Below are 13,367 nucleotides of genomic sequence, written 5' to 3' on the forward strand. Positions count from 1 at the left end.
ATGTTTTGTAGATAGTTAATTAAACGTGAACATTTTCAGAATGTACCTTTTTTGCACTAAAAAAAAGGTAGTTATCATAGGTCATTATGCTATGATTTGACTGATCCGGCCCATTTGTGATCGAATTTGGCTGTGGCCCCTGAACTAAAATGAGTGTGACCCTCCTGAATCTGAGCCCCTAACCACAGCCGGTCCGGTCCAGACTCCAGTCCGTCCTGATCCACTCCTTCTTCCCCGGCGTCCCCTCTCTGGATGCCGAGCTGTGATTGGACACTGGAAGCTTGTCAGGAAGAAAGAGCTGCTGTGTTGAGGCCGAAAACTCAGACACACAAGCAGGACCTGGGTGATACCGGACTTACCCCCGTGGAAGGGATATAACTCTGCTCCACCGGACAGTAGGAAGTGGTTTTAATTGACCGGCGGAGCTCCGACCGAGTCCCCGGGTTTCAGCTACGGAGGCCGCCGCGGGTCCGCTGCTCCCCGCCGCCTGTGTGTCGCTGACTGCTGCTCACATTCATCCAGACCCTGGTAATGCTATTGAAAGGAGACACAACAGACACCACAAAACCTGTGTGAGATTTGAGTGTGAGGAAGGCGAAGGGCTCAGCTGTTGCTGCCGGTAGCCATGGCTAACAGCTGAGGCTGCTGCCCGGTAAACATCCCGCTACAGACCCAACTACAAGAACAACTCAGCGGCGGAACATTGTCTTATTTTGCGCAAGAACTGTCACCTGCACTCTCGTTTTGAAGAAGCGATTTATTCCTGGGGATTTATTTGATTAAGGACATCTAAAAGTCTCTGCATCAGGTGAGTGGATTCCGCAGTTTTTCTGACCTTACCTCACTACCAGCTTCATTCTAGCTGAGATATTTTTGCCACGACTTGTGTGTCACTTGTGATCATAACCTTAAAAAGTCCTTGTGATCAAATTCCCATTAAGGCCTCTATTTATATGTATAGTCCATGTTTTGTTCATACAGCCAGCCACGCAGCTGATTTAGGATCTGTACCATGCAAAACCTGCAGAAAACTGCTCCTTTTTTATAACACTAAATACAGGAGGGGGTAGGATTAGCAGCACCTTGCTTTTGTCAGCCTTCCTCTTCCATATGTCTCATACTCTTTGGGAAATCTGGAAGTAAAGGGAAACAAGTTTGTGTTTTATAAGTATGCTAATTTGTGCCTCTTTCCAGTCCTTGTGCTTTCTGTTCGGGTGCATCAGCAGACATTGGTCACAGTGGAGAGTGGAACAGCAACAGTTGCACAGAGACACAGTGTAAAAGCAGAGAGAAGAGATAGTAGCCTAATGCAAACCCAGCTGAGCTTTGTGGATTTAACACATTTCTCATTTACTTTTCCACTACTCACTTCAAAACAAGTGGTTGAAAAGAAAGGAGGGATTTAGTTGTTGTGTGCCAGTTGCTCCATTTCAGATTTTGAAAAGAGTTAAAAAAGAAAAAAAAGAATCTACAATTAAAAGATCAAATACAAAATATGTTCACAAACATAAGAAGTTAAAGTCCATAAGAAACAAAACGAATCCCCTTTAAAGTAATATTAATTAACATAGGATACTTATGTTTATATTAACATAAGGGGTTAGAGTACACATTTGCACATTGTACAACAATATGTAAGATGTGTATTTAAATATATACATTAGTGTTTTCGTTTAATAATATATTAATGAAGAAGTGTTTTAAAATGGTTTTGGTGATATGTAATATAACGTAAGTAGTGTCAAAATGTATCCAGTTCGTATTCACATATGAAGGAAATACAAATGTTTACTATACATTAAAGTTATCTTTTTAGGACATTGAAAAAAAAGTTGTTCTTTTAACCACAGAAATTACAATATTTTTGCTGGATTAAATTTACATTTCTACAGATTTGTATTGTTTTTCTATTTAATTGACAATTTCGCTTTTTTTATCGCTCTCTTTCAGCTACAAAAGTACTAAGACTTGTTTTCAGTTTTTTTGGCATAGCATTTTTCATAGAGTCCAATGAGTTTCAACACTATTAAACACAGTGAGGAAGATTTTTTTTTTAAACCATACATTTGAAGACTTATGGTTTTCACTGGGCAATGATTGGGTTAAACCAAGTTACAATGGCTGCGTACAACTGCTGCTCCTGACTGAGGAAGAAAGTTAGTCCAGCATCCATCAGGGCAGCATCTCATGATGATTTCAGTATTGATCATTTATCAATCAAGCTTTTAGCCTCTAGATGTCATAATAATGACATTGACTAACTGCAAGGCCCCAGAGCTACAACTGATTGCCATCATTGGTGATATTTTGTCAATTATTTGATTGATCATTTGGTCTAAAATGTCTGAAAATACAATCAGAATTTTCAAGAGTAAGGCTGTGTCTGGAGATTTAATTTTCTGACATTTAAAAATCCCAAAATATTCAGTCCATATAAAACTGACCAGAAGGGACCAGTTTTTGCTCGAAAAATACTGTACTTTTTAAATGTAATTTTCCTAACTTGGTAATCATCATCACTTGTTGGAGCGCTAGCCAATAGAAGCTTGAGTGTTACACAGTGATGTCACTATGTTATGGAAGTAAACAAAGCAGTCCAATTGAGGTTTTTCAGGCAGGGGGGAGTGTATGGGAGAGAAACTGCTCTGGTGTGAATGTTGGGATTTTTAGCCTTTGCAGACCATTGACATGCACTAAAACCTATATAACACCACAGGAAAGGGAGAACCCAAAAAGCCTAATAGGGCCTGTTTTAATTTTTTTAAATATATTTTATTCCTTATGGTCACCTTTTTATAGTAAGCAACCCAGAGAATTAAGCAATAAGATATACAGTATAGACACCATAAGTCAATAACCTTAAGACATTCAGAGACGGTGGGTATCTCCATCCGTCCTGTTCATAGTGTATCAGTATCATGTCTGTTTGTCTTCATTAATGAGTGTGGATGCCGACTCTCCGGGGATTGTATGGTGGAACAGCAAACAAGCCTGTTCTGTCCACTGCTTCATTGATTTCCCCATTCCGGCCCGGCGGCATTAAACAGCCACATTTCAGGTGATGCACTCATCACGATGTAATCACTGGAGATGTTCCGCAAGTGAATGCCCCTCCGCTGGAGATGAGCTCAGACTCCGAAACTACTACCATACGAGTAGTGAAGTTGAATGAACATTTGAGAGAGTGTAGGCACTGTTGAGCTATTAATACTTTTTCTCCATTTAAGATATTCTTAGAAGGTCTGGCTATTTGCGATATTATCTGCGGCATAATTATATCTGTATTTAACAACATTATCTAAAATATATTTATTTTGCTTGATTTTCATTGGATTGTGATTGGCCCGCAGCCTCTCACCAGCATACTACTGCATCTGCTGATTTATAGTGAGGTAACATTTAGTCTAGGTGTGTTTGTATGATGTTGTAGAGAGTGGATGTTAGGCAGGAGGAAGTCAGTTACTGTGACGATTGTTGTGCAGTGTTTCCCAGATGTAGCAAGGCGTTGGGGTGACTGTTCACTGCCCTGAAGAGATGCTGCTGAAATAACCTCTGACATTCACACTGAATGGACTGGCCCTTTTCTCTCCATCCTCAGTGGGCGGTCATGTGGGAGTAATTCAGTGCCTGGTTACATGGCTGCTTACCGCCAGCATTTGTCTGTTCGCTCTCTGCTACACTAATGCAGATTTAGATTTAAGAGCAATTTCTTTCCTGAGCCTTTGCAGTGTACTGTGTAGGCCAGCTGTCACTACCTACTGTTGCTGAAAAAGTACAGTATATTCTCGAAATGTGACAAATACATGAATGAGACATTCTGAAAAGTGACAAAATTTAACATCAGCCTTAAAAACAACCAAACTTAACCCTTTATTATCGCTTGCGTGTTGTTTTTTTCAAATTGGGCATTGTTCCCTCAATCATACTTATTTACATATAATTTCCTTCAAACTGCTGCATTTATTTGATCCGTAGGGGATAAATAGGTGTCTAGCAATCACAGGATCATTGGTTCGATCCCCAGTCCCTGAAGCTGACATGTTCAAGTGTCCTTGGGCAAGATACTTAACCCCCAATTGCCAGTCCTTTTTATATTGAAAGGAAGTCTAACAGGTCATAATTCCCTCCCAGCAGGTTAACTGAGTAGTAATCATTATCAAAATGTTTTTTAGTTTGAAGTGGTGGCTCAGACACTGTGGCAAACTCTGCACTCAATGTGTGGTCCCTTTTTAGAAAAGCGACTTAAGACCCACTTATTAAAATTGGCCTGGTCTAATCTGGACTCATGCTGTTGAGTGTTTTTTAATTTATTTTGTTTTTTTTGTGTCTGTTATTGGTTAGTTTCAGTTTTTACGGATGTCATTTCTTCATTTTATTTTCGCAAAGCATTTTGTGTGTGGTTGTTCCTCTGATCTTGACAAACAAGCCCCTTAAACTGAGTCATATCCCCTCTGGTGGAAGTAACAATGTAATGTGTACGTCACTCTTTAAAGGCATATCCTGCATTAGCATTCAGGATTAGCATTGGTTATGAATCTTCCATTATACATGTAATGCAAACATGCTGCCAAACCTTCACAAAGCATTATGTACATTGCTAATGTGAAAATCACATTTGAGTAAAATACTCTTTTTAAGATAAATGTGTCCTTCAAGACGATCAAAAAAATGGAAACCGGAGGATTTGAATAACATTAACATTTAATCTTACACATAGTGAAATTTAGAATCTTAATTTAACCAATCCTAGTATCGTTAGTTCCAGCTTGAATGCACTCTTTTCTATAGACTTGGCAAACTTAAAAATATTTCCTCTTGATCGTAATACATGCATATGTAACCGGTTACGCTCTCACGGGTGACAGACTATAGGATGAAGCGTTAGAATTAATAATTGGATTTTTTCACATCAATTTGATGTGGCACTCTAAGACATACAGACTATTTAATTATATATTAGACCAGCATAAAATCCAGGAAACATGACCACTTTCTGAAGGTTCATTATCTCCTACTCTCACACCGTATCTCACAACACTTGGATTCTGCTACTCTCTGCAATGAGTGCTGGAACATTGTAATTTTGTTTTCTTCTCCAAAACAAATTGTTCCTGATAGCTTCAGAGTACTAATGCAGAGATTAGCTCAGTCTGCCACTGAAATGTCCCTAAACCTTAATATTTCTTCATCAAAACCGTTGATTTATTCAGTAAACAAAGAATGATGCAGCAGCTCACTGACTCATTATAGATGTAATTTGTTATTCATTATTTCCCATTGATTACATTTGATTCATTCTTAATGTCTAAACATTTCATTCTCAGTTGCCCGTGTGCTGCGTTTTAATTTCTCTGTGTGCTGCATCTAGTTCAACATACAGTGATTAACAATGACAAGGACAAATACAGCATCCACATATGTTATCCGGTGGTGTTAAAGGGGCCCTTTTGGAGCTATATTTAGGTTTGTGTGCATGTAAATGGCCTGCAAAGGATAAATCTCAAAGTTCCCTCCAGTGGGAGTTTCTTTCCCACGGCACAAAATACAAATATGAACCCCAAAATGAGCATAATATGTCCACTTCACAGGCTTTAATAGTCAGGTAGACAAATGACTGTTGGAACAGTGCTGCCTCTTGAGGGCAGTGGCTTAAACTCAGGTTGGAAAACATGGGATGGATCTGAGATCATTTTTATTTAGGTGATTTGTCAAAAGTGAGCTGAAGTTTGGGTTGCTGATTGACTCCTATGATCTTCATAGCTGACTATATAAGTTTGGTGATCCTTTGAACCTACCTTCAGGTCACCATCTTTATCATGAGATGGCCTGACCATAACTAGGGAGGTATGCATGAATAAGTAAGGAGCCCCTGGAGTAGACATCTTCCTCGGGGGCGGTGGTGGCAAAGTCGATAGGGACTTGGCTTGGCAACTGGAAGGTCACCAGTTCAAGTCCCGGTAAGACCAAGTGCTACCGAGGTGTCCCTGAGCAAGGCACCGTTCCCTACACTGCTCCCCGGGCACCGTTCAAAATGGCAGCACACTGCTCCTAACACTAGAATGGGTCAAATGCAGAGAAACAATTTCCCCACGAGGGATTAATAAAAGTCCATCTTATCTTATCTTATCTCATTGGCTTTCAACACCAGTTTGTTTTCCATTTGGATGCTCAGGTAAAAGTTTGAGCCACCTACTCCTATTGTAGGTTCATAATTAAAACCCCGGATAGAGATCACCAAGAGGCTTTGGGTCAAACACCATGTCCTCTGTTTTTTACATTGTTTTGTGTTGTCATGGTGTGAATGCTGAAACGTTATTTCCACTCCCAAAGGTAACCGGAAATTGAATTAGAAACACCCTTAAACCCTGGTTTGGACGTTTTCCCAGCAAACAAATCATAATGACATTTACTAACATCTATTGATTCACAATAGCACACCAATTTGGTACATCTGTCAGTCATTAAAATGATGGAGCAGTTGCTACTTCCTTTGACAAAATATAAAACTGTAGACAATACAAATAGACTTTCATGAAAAACAAACTCACACACATGTATTCATTTCAAACAAACTGAACAATCTGTATGTGGCTTCGCATCAATATGATGTTACCGAAGGGGTAAATCTAGAGAAACTGCATGTTTCAAGTCTGCAGCTCTGGTAGCCTGCTGTCTGTTTCACGATTGTTTATTTATATCCAGTATAAGAAGAAGAAAGCTTTGTATGAACAATATAAATAACATGAATTGTTCAAACGTCCTGTCAAGCTGTGAACACCACATACATTCACCTCTGTTGCGTTGGGCCGATAGCAGGAGCCAGAGATATTACAACGAAATGCATGGCTAGGTATCATGAACAGCACCGCTGCGATAAATCTTCCAAAGCTCATGATATTCTATTTATCGTTGAGACTCTCAGATGTGATGATTCAGCGCTGGTATTTTTCATGCTGTAGTACATTATGTTGTTGGACAGTAATTGGATTGCATTATATTATACTGTCCATCCATCCATGTGCAAATAATGAACAACATGAAAAGAAGGAAATGATACCAAGAGGGTCATTATCATTAATGTTGGATTAACCGAAGGGGGTATGAACTAGTTGTTTGGATTTTTTTTGCAAGCTACTTGTTCCCAATAATACATGATCTCAGTCACATTCTGTAATTATTTAGTAGAGTAAAGTTATGAAACTAAGCGGTACACTAACGAGAGGATGGATCAGGTTGAAGCCAATACTGAATCCTCTGATACTTATGCTAGGTGTCCGATTTGAACTGAGACAATAATCCTGTCATAAAGTTCAGTAGTTACACAGGCTGTGTTTTTTTCTTTTGCGAGCATGTTGTTCGGAAAATAATTCGGACAACCCATTTTCAATCTCTGGACCTTTATGCTGAGAGCTGAATCCTGTGTTGAGTGTCAGCTTTTATGGGGAAAACACTGATGACACCATTTCTGTTTTTAGTCCTGTGCCCTACTTTTCTCCCCATGGTATGCGCTTGGTGGGTTTATGAGAGAGTAAGAAAACACTTTCACTTACAAACCATGACTCAGCGTTGATTTTATTATAGTTATTGAATGTACAACCTAGGAAAACGTACTAATGCAAAGAGCATCTGTCCTAAATGATATTTCAGAAGATTCTTGCTCTCAAACTTCATATGGATGAGCTTGTACCAAATCTGACACCCGTAGGTCAATGATGACGTTCTTTGACGGCGATAGAAGAACAGCACTCACCGGCAGCAACATTTAGCTTCTGCCTGGCTGATCTGCTCAAACAAATATCCTTTTCTGTCTTTGACAAAATAGTTTCGGTCTGAAAGACATAGCCAAAAGCAAGACATTTCCTCCATTTTCTTCAGTGACGTCACCAGCTCTTTTCAAAACATTTGAGACATTTCCAAATAGAAGCGCATGTGCTCTTTTGTAAACAACTTAAAGGTCCCCTATTGTACTGTTTTTCATCAATATATTATAGGTCTCAGATATATACAAAACATGTCTCTGAAGTGTTTGGCTCCAAACACCAAACAGATCATTGCAGCATCCCATAATCCCCTCTGTTTCAACCCTGTTTCCAAAGTGCTGATTCTCTGTCTTTAGATGAAAATAAGGAGCCCCTCCCCACGCCCCTCTGAGAGATATTTGGTTAAAAAGAACACAATGGGGCTCTAGGAGGAGTTCAGGTTGACTAAGGCCGGGGGGGGGGGGGGTTACCTTGGTTGGTGATTGGCTAATGGTTATACAAGCCAAAACATTGTTATGACATCATAAATTGGACCAAATCTGATCAGCTCATTTTCAGCCATGTTTTTATATATATATATCTCTTTACACAGAGGGGACACATGTTGATGTAGAAAAGAACAGGAAAAAGTGGATTTTGCATAATAGGTGACCTTTAAGAAGAAACACTATTGCTCTCAGAAAGGTGCGATGGGGATGCTATGTGGAAAGATTAAACTATTGCCTATTAAACATGTAGTGATTCTGCCTCAGGTTATTTTTTTAAATCAGAATTTTGCAAGAAGTAGGCATTCGAATAAACAATCTGCTATAAACTGTCAGAGTTGTTACTTTCCCTGTACCAACACGGCACTATTTGTCCTTTGACAACAACAAATAACTTGCAGCCTGAGTGAGGAAAATATCACCTTGAAGATTTCAGTATAGGACGTGTGCTTTGGGTCTGTCTAGCTCCCAGCTCCGAGGTATCCATGAATAATTGCTTCAGACGGGCATCTAAAGGTCTATGTCCCTATCAGCCCAACATCAGGTTATCTTGGAGCTGCTGTATGAATGTATAGTGCTGCTTTATATGAATTGGACATAAAATGCCAAGTGTTTGCCACAGCTATAAGTGAGGTTTATACCTAAACTGCAATTTAATAGGAAAACATTTTCCGTAATACGGGACACTATATGCTTCTCAGCGCCAATGACATCAAAACTCTAGAGCCTTATTCACATGGCAGTGCTCACGTCCCTCCGAACTATAACAGAATACTAATACAGCTGAGGTAACATAATGAATTGGAAGGCAACTCCCCCAGCATAATCAATATATTTTTCTTCTCTCTGTGGGGAAAGCAGCAGCCATTTAGTCCTCAGTACGCTCCGTACACCTGTCAGGATAATGTGGATTGTTTTGACCTATGGCCACTCTTGATTATCATGTCGAGAGAGATTCTCTGCTCTTTTCTTGGCTCCACAGAATAGAGGGCCACCATTCATTTGTATGCCTCTGCATTGCAAACTGGATGGTTTTAATATGCATTGTGCGCTTTGTGTATTTATCACTGATTGAAAAATTGGCCCCTTTTATCTGGTCTACCGCCTCTTATGGTCTTCCTTAGTTAATTTAATTTGCTAGAGTGTCAGCTTGTGACCTTAATATTGAGTCACATTATAACTGATTGTCATAGGTCACTTGATTTTGACCATGTGCAACTGTGAGGTGTGGCTGAAATTAGGGCTGCTCAATTAATCGTATTTTAATCGCAATTACGATTTTGGCTTGGAACGATTCTGAAAACAACATAATCGAAATAAAACGATTTATTTTGTTTTTTTCTATTTAAAAAAAAAAAATGTTTATTGGTTTTTCAGTTGAGTTATACTTAAAGTTCAGGGTAATCAACGGTTAAAAACATACTGTTCACTTTTTTTTCTCCAAAAATGTGATGTTGTCAAAGGTAATGGATAATCGTTTTTATTAATCGTGATATCAATTATTGACCCAAATAATCGAGATTATGATTTTTGCCATAATCGAGCAGCCCCAGCTGAAATACCAAAAAAAGAAACTACGAAGTGGATGTTTTGTCCCGCATACTTATCCCTGTTAAAAATAAGCCTCTGTGTCCAAGAATATGCCCACGATCATAAAGAAACTGAAGGAGGATGCTATCGGTTTAGACAAAATTGGTTTAAAATATCAAGAAAGTGCCCCAATTGTGAAATATGTAGTATTATACAATTATAAAAAATAAATCACACAGTTCAGTTATAAATAGATAAGAGAGTCAATAGAATAAATACATGAATAAAGACATTAATTCATGACATTTATATATAATATAAAATAATGGAATAATCCAATAAATGTTCAAAGCTTAGCTCATTACTCTGAGATGTTAATTCATCCTGTCATTTACACACTACTGGATTTTATAGCAGCACATTTCATTTTATACAGTCAGTATTTTATTCGAAACGTCCTTAATCCCAAGTGTTTTTGTTCCACATTTTTCCTGATTTATTTGACAATCAAGGCAAACGGGGCCAGTTACGTGATTGGCTGTCTGCTCATTCAGATCGTAGCAGTCAAGTTTGTTTATGGACGAACTGATTGCCAAGGGGTTTACAGTTCCGAAGATCAACTTGGAATGTAAATGGTGCAAGTCCGTCTAAGGACCTCTGTTGCAGGCCTTTCATGATACTGCAGGTTATGTTGGATGTCAAAAATCTGATCAGTCATTCTAGTCAAACAACCAAGACCCTGAACAAACAATCATTGCAAACGTTGGTCTCTGTTGTACACCATTGTACTTCTAGAGAAAGAACCGGAATGTCTGCTATTTGTTAGGCCAATAACAATCATTCATTGTCTTAAGCTTTTTATAATTTTCAGCTTCTTTATCGTATTAATTAGCATAAGGCTAGGACAGGATCATCCAGAGTCTAGACACTGGTGGTGGTGGTGGTGGAGGAGGAGGAGTAAAGCTGACAGATGGTTCATTAAAACCCTCAGGTGTATGTCCATGGATATTATGGAGGTCACGTTGGCGGTTTGTGCCAAAGTAGGTCTGACGGAAAGAGTATGCATGCTATGATATTTAAAGATCAGCATCCAGGGACTGGTTGATTTGAAGATTATGGGTAGAACGGTATTCATCTGGTATGGACATATCAGAGTTGCTTATGGAGGGACTGGCAGAGATCAGAAATGACAAAGAAGACAAAGAACAGACTTTGCCCATTACAAAAAGGCAGAACGTCGTGGTTAATATCTTTATTAGAGTACGTATAAGATTCTTGAAAATGGTTGAGAAAACTGAAACTACTAATGGAAAACAAGTGGTTTGGTTTAAGATATCCACTTATATAGTGTTAGTTGGCAATTGTGGTCATGAATAACATTAATCAACTTGACTGCTGATGAGAAAAGAAGAGTGATCCCCAATGACATAGTCTAATGCTTTGTTCACGTTATACCCAAGTCCCGTCCTTGCAAAGGTTTGAGTCTACCTTCATTTGACGGACTGTGAACAGTTTTTTTATATCAAGTCTTGTAAACCCCAGAATGGACATTGTATTGTTATATGTTGTTTTTCGGTAAAGGGACAGAACCATAAAAGGACAAGTAAAGCAAAACCTTGACACATAAAACCAAAACTCAATGTGCAGATAAATTGATGAAAAAATAGTATTTCTTCCTGTGGTTATACTGACCATTTAGCATGCTTGGTATTTATATGTTTCCATAAATAAAGGTGGCAGGTAAAGGACTGTGGATTTTTGAAGTGTCGAAAACACTGTGTATTTGATTCGTCTTGATGTTAGGTACCTTTGTCCAAATCTCTTTTTGAAGTGTTTTATAAAAAAAGAGTCTTCAGATTCCAGTTATATTCCTAACCTCTGTACATTTAGCATCAGAGCATGTCCTAGCTCCAGTGAAGCGGCTTCCTTAACAAAGAGAAATACAATCAGACTCTCTCAGCATGTTTCCCTATGGCCTTTTTCTACCAATAACCCGCTGCCCCAATAATCATCGCTCATCACTTTTAGTGTCAACACACAGCTATTTACTATTGAGCTGTTGATATAAAATTCAATTTTATATTAACTTATTGTTTGTCCACAAGGGAAGTCTCACCATTGACATCTCTAGCAATGACCATAAATCTGAAGCCAGGCTACGATTATCACATTCGTTTTAGTACTGGGCAAGATTAGAAAATATTGGATGTCATGTGAAGCTAAATTCAGTCACAGATTGTAAATGTTTGTGACTTTAAGGAAGGATTGGGGCTTTTATATAAAGCAAGTAAAGTAAATGGTCTTTCATTTATTAAACAGTTTGTGGCATGTCTACAACAAAAAGCGTACATAAGCCGATTAATAAACAGCAACATGTAATAACATTGGGCAATAACGTCCCTACAATAATTATCTACTATCTTCTATCAGAAATAAACCAGAATTTATAGTTTTAAACTCATACTACCTAATACCAAAAGATGGGCCTCCTTAATCTCAATCTGTCAAACCTGGTAATTAGATTAGAAACTGCCATCAGACGCACTTTAAGAGGCCTCTGGGCTGACTGACTGTGAAGACCGCCCTTACCTTTTCATTTATAATATCCCCCAGGGCTAAAAGTAAATCAAATAGAGTCCTTTGTCTTTTCCTAACCACTTTCCTTCAACCTCTTTGAAAAATGTCATGGGGTTAGGGGAAGATGTGAAAGAGACTCATCAGGACTGAGAAAAAGTCAACTGGGTGCTAAGAGAATCCAACTGCACTTACTTTGGTTGTTTCTGTGAAGTGCTTTGTCACTTTGAATGTTGCAGCCCGCAAGTTGTCTGTGGAAGCATAGTCTCCTTCCCTTTCATAAAGGATGGTCCAGTGTTTTCCTATAAAGATAACAAAGGAAGCGTTTAATCTAATTTCCAAAAAAATAGATAATTAAAACTAGGGATGCCAGCGATTTTTCGAATATTCGTTACAGTCTCCATAATCGAAAATTATTTTTAAAATGTAATTTAATTTATATATTTTTTTATTATTATTTATGTTTTTCTTTTTTTTTCCTGGCTTAGTTTCAACCAAAATATAGACTAATGCTAATAATAGTAATAGTATTAATAATTGTAAATGGCGATTCTGGTCACACACCACCAGCTCTTGCTTTTAAGGCTGCCCCTGCTGCCCATGCCTGCAGCCTCGCGCTACCACATACCCGACCCGCACCCCATCACCCGCACCCCCCCAACCACCCCCCCCCTCCTCCGTCACACGTGGCGAATTGATTTGTCTGGCGAATATACCACGTAACAGTGAAGGAACAACACAACTAAAGATGAACAAAGCGGCAACGTTCAAAGAAAGTTCCTCGTGGAACCACTTTGATTGCTACGGCCTACGGTTGTTCTACAAGTGGGGGGCGGCGATAATCGATAATAATACTTCCGCCAGGGCTGTCCGATTTTCGAATTTGATCATGGTCAGTTTTTCTGGCATCCCTAAAGAGAGAGGACAGCCTCTGATCATTGCTTCAACCTTCTTTTGGAACTATACCTTAGCAAAAAAGACACAAAACCCAACGGTCTCAAAGGTATATGCAGGTTTC

The 13,367-nt window shown here is 38.9% G+C and overlaps 1 protein-coding gene across 1 annotated transcript in view; it reads left to right on the forward strand.

Moving 5' to 3' along the window:
• Window positions 1-276: 276 nt before the first annotated feature.
• Window positions 277-13,367, forward strand: part of LOC104958113 (glycosyltransferase-like protein LARGE1) — a 37,475-nt gene continuing 24,384 nt past the window's right edge. The window contains exon 1 of the mRNA XM_010785819.1: window positions 277-808. The gene's annotated coding sequence lies outside the window, so the exon portion shown is untranslated. The remainder of the gene's footprint in view (window positions 809-13,367) is intronic.

Source organism: Notothenia coriiceps, unplaced genomic scaffold (assembly GCF_000735185.1).
Source record: "Notothenia coriiceps isolate Sejong01 unplaced genomic scaffold, NC01 NC01_scaffold00028355, whole genome shotgun sequence".
Taxonomy (NCBI): domain Eukaryota; kingdom Metazoa; phylum Chordata; class Actinopteri; order Perciformes; family Nototheniidae; genus Notothenia; species Notothenia coriiceps.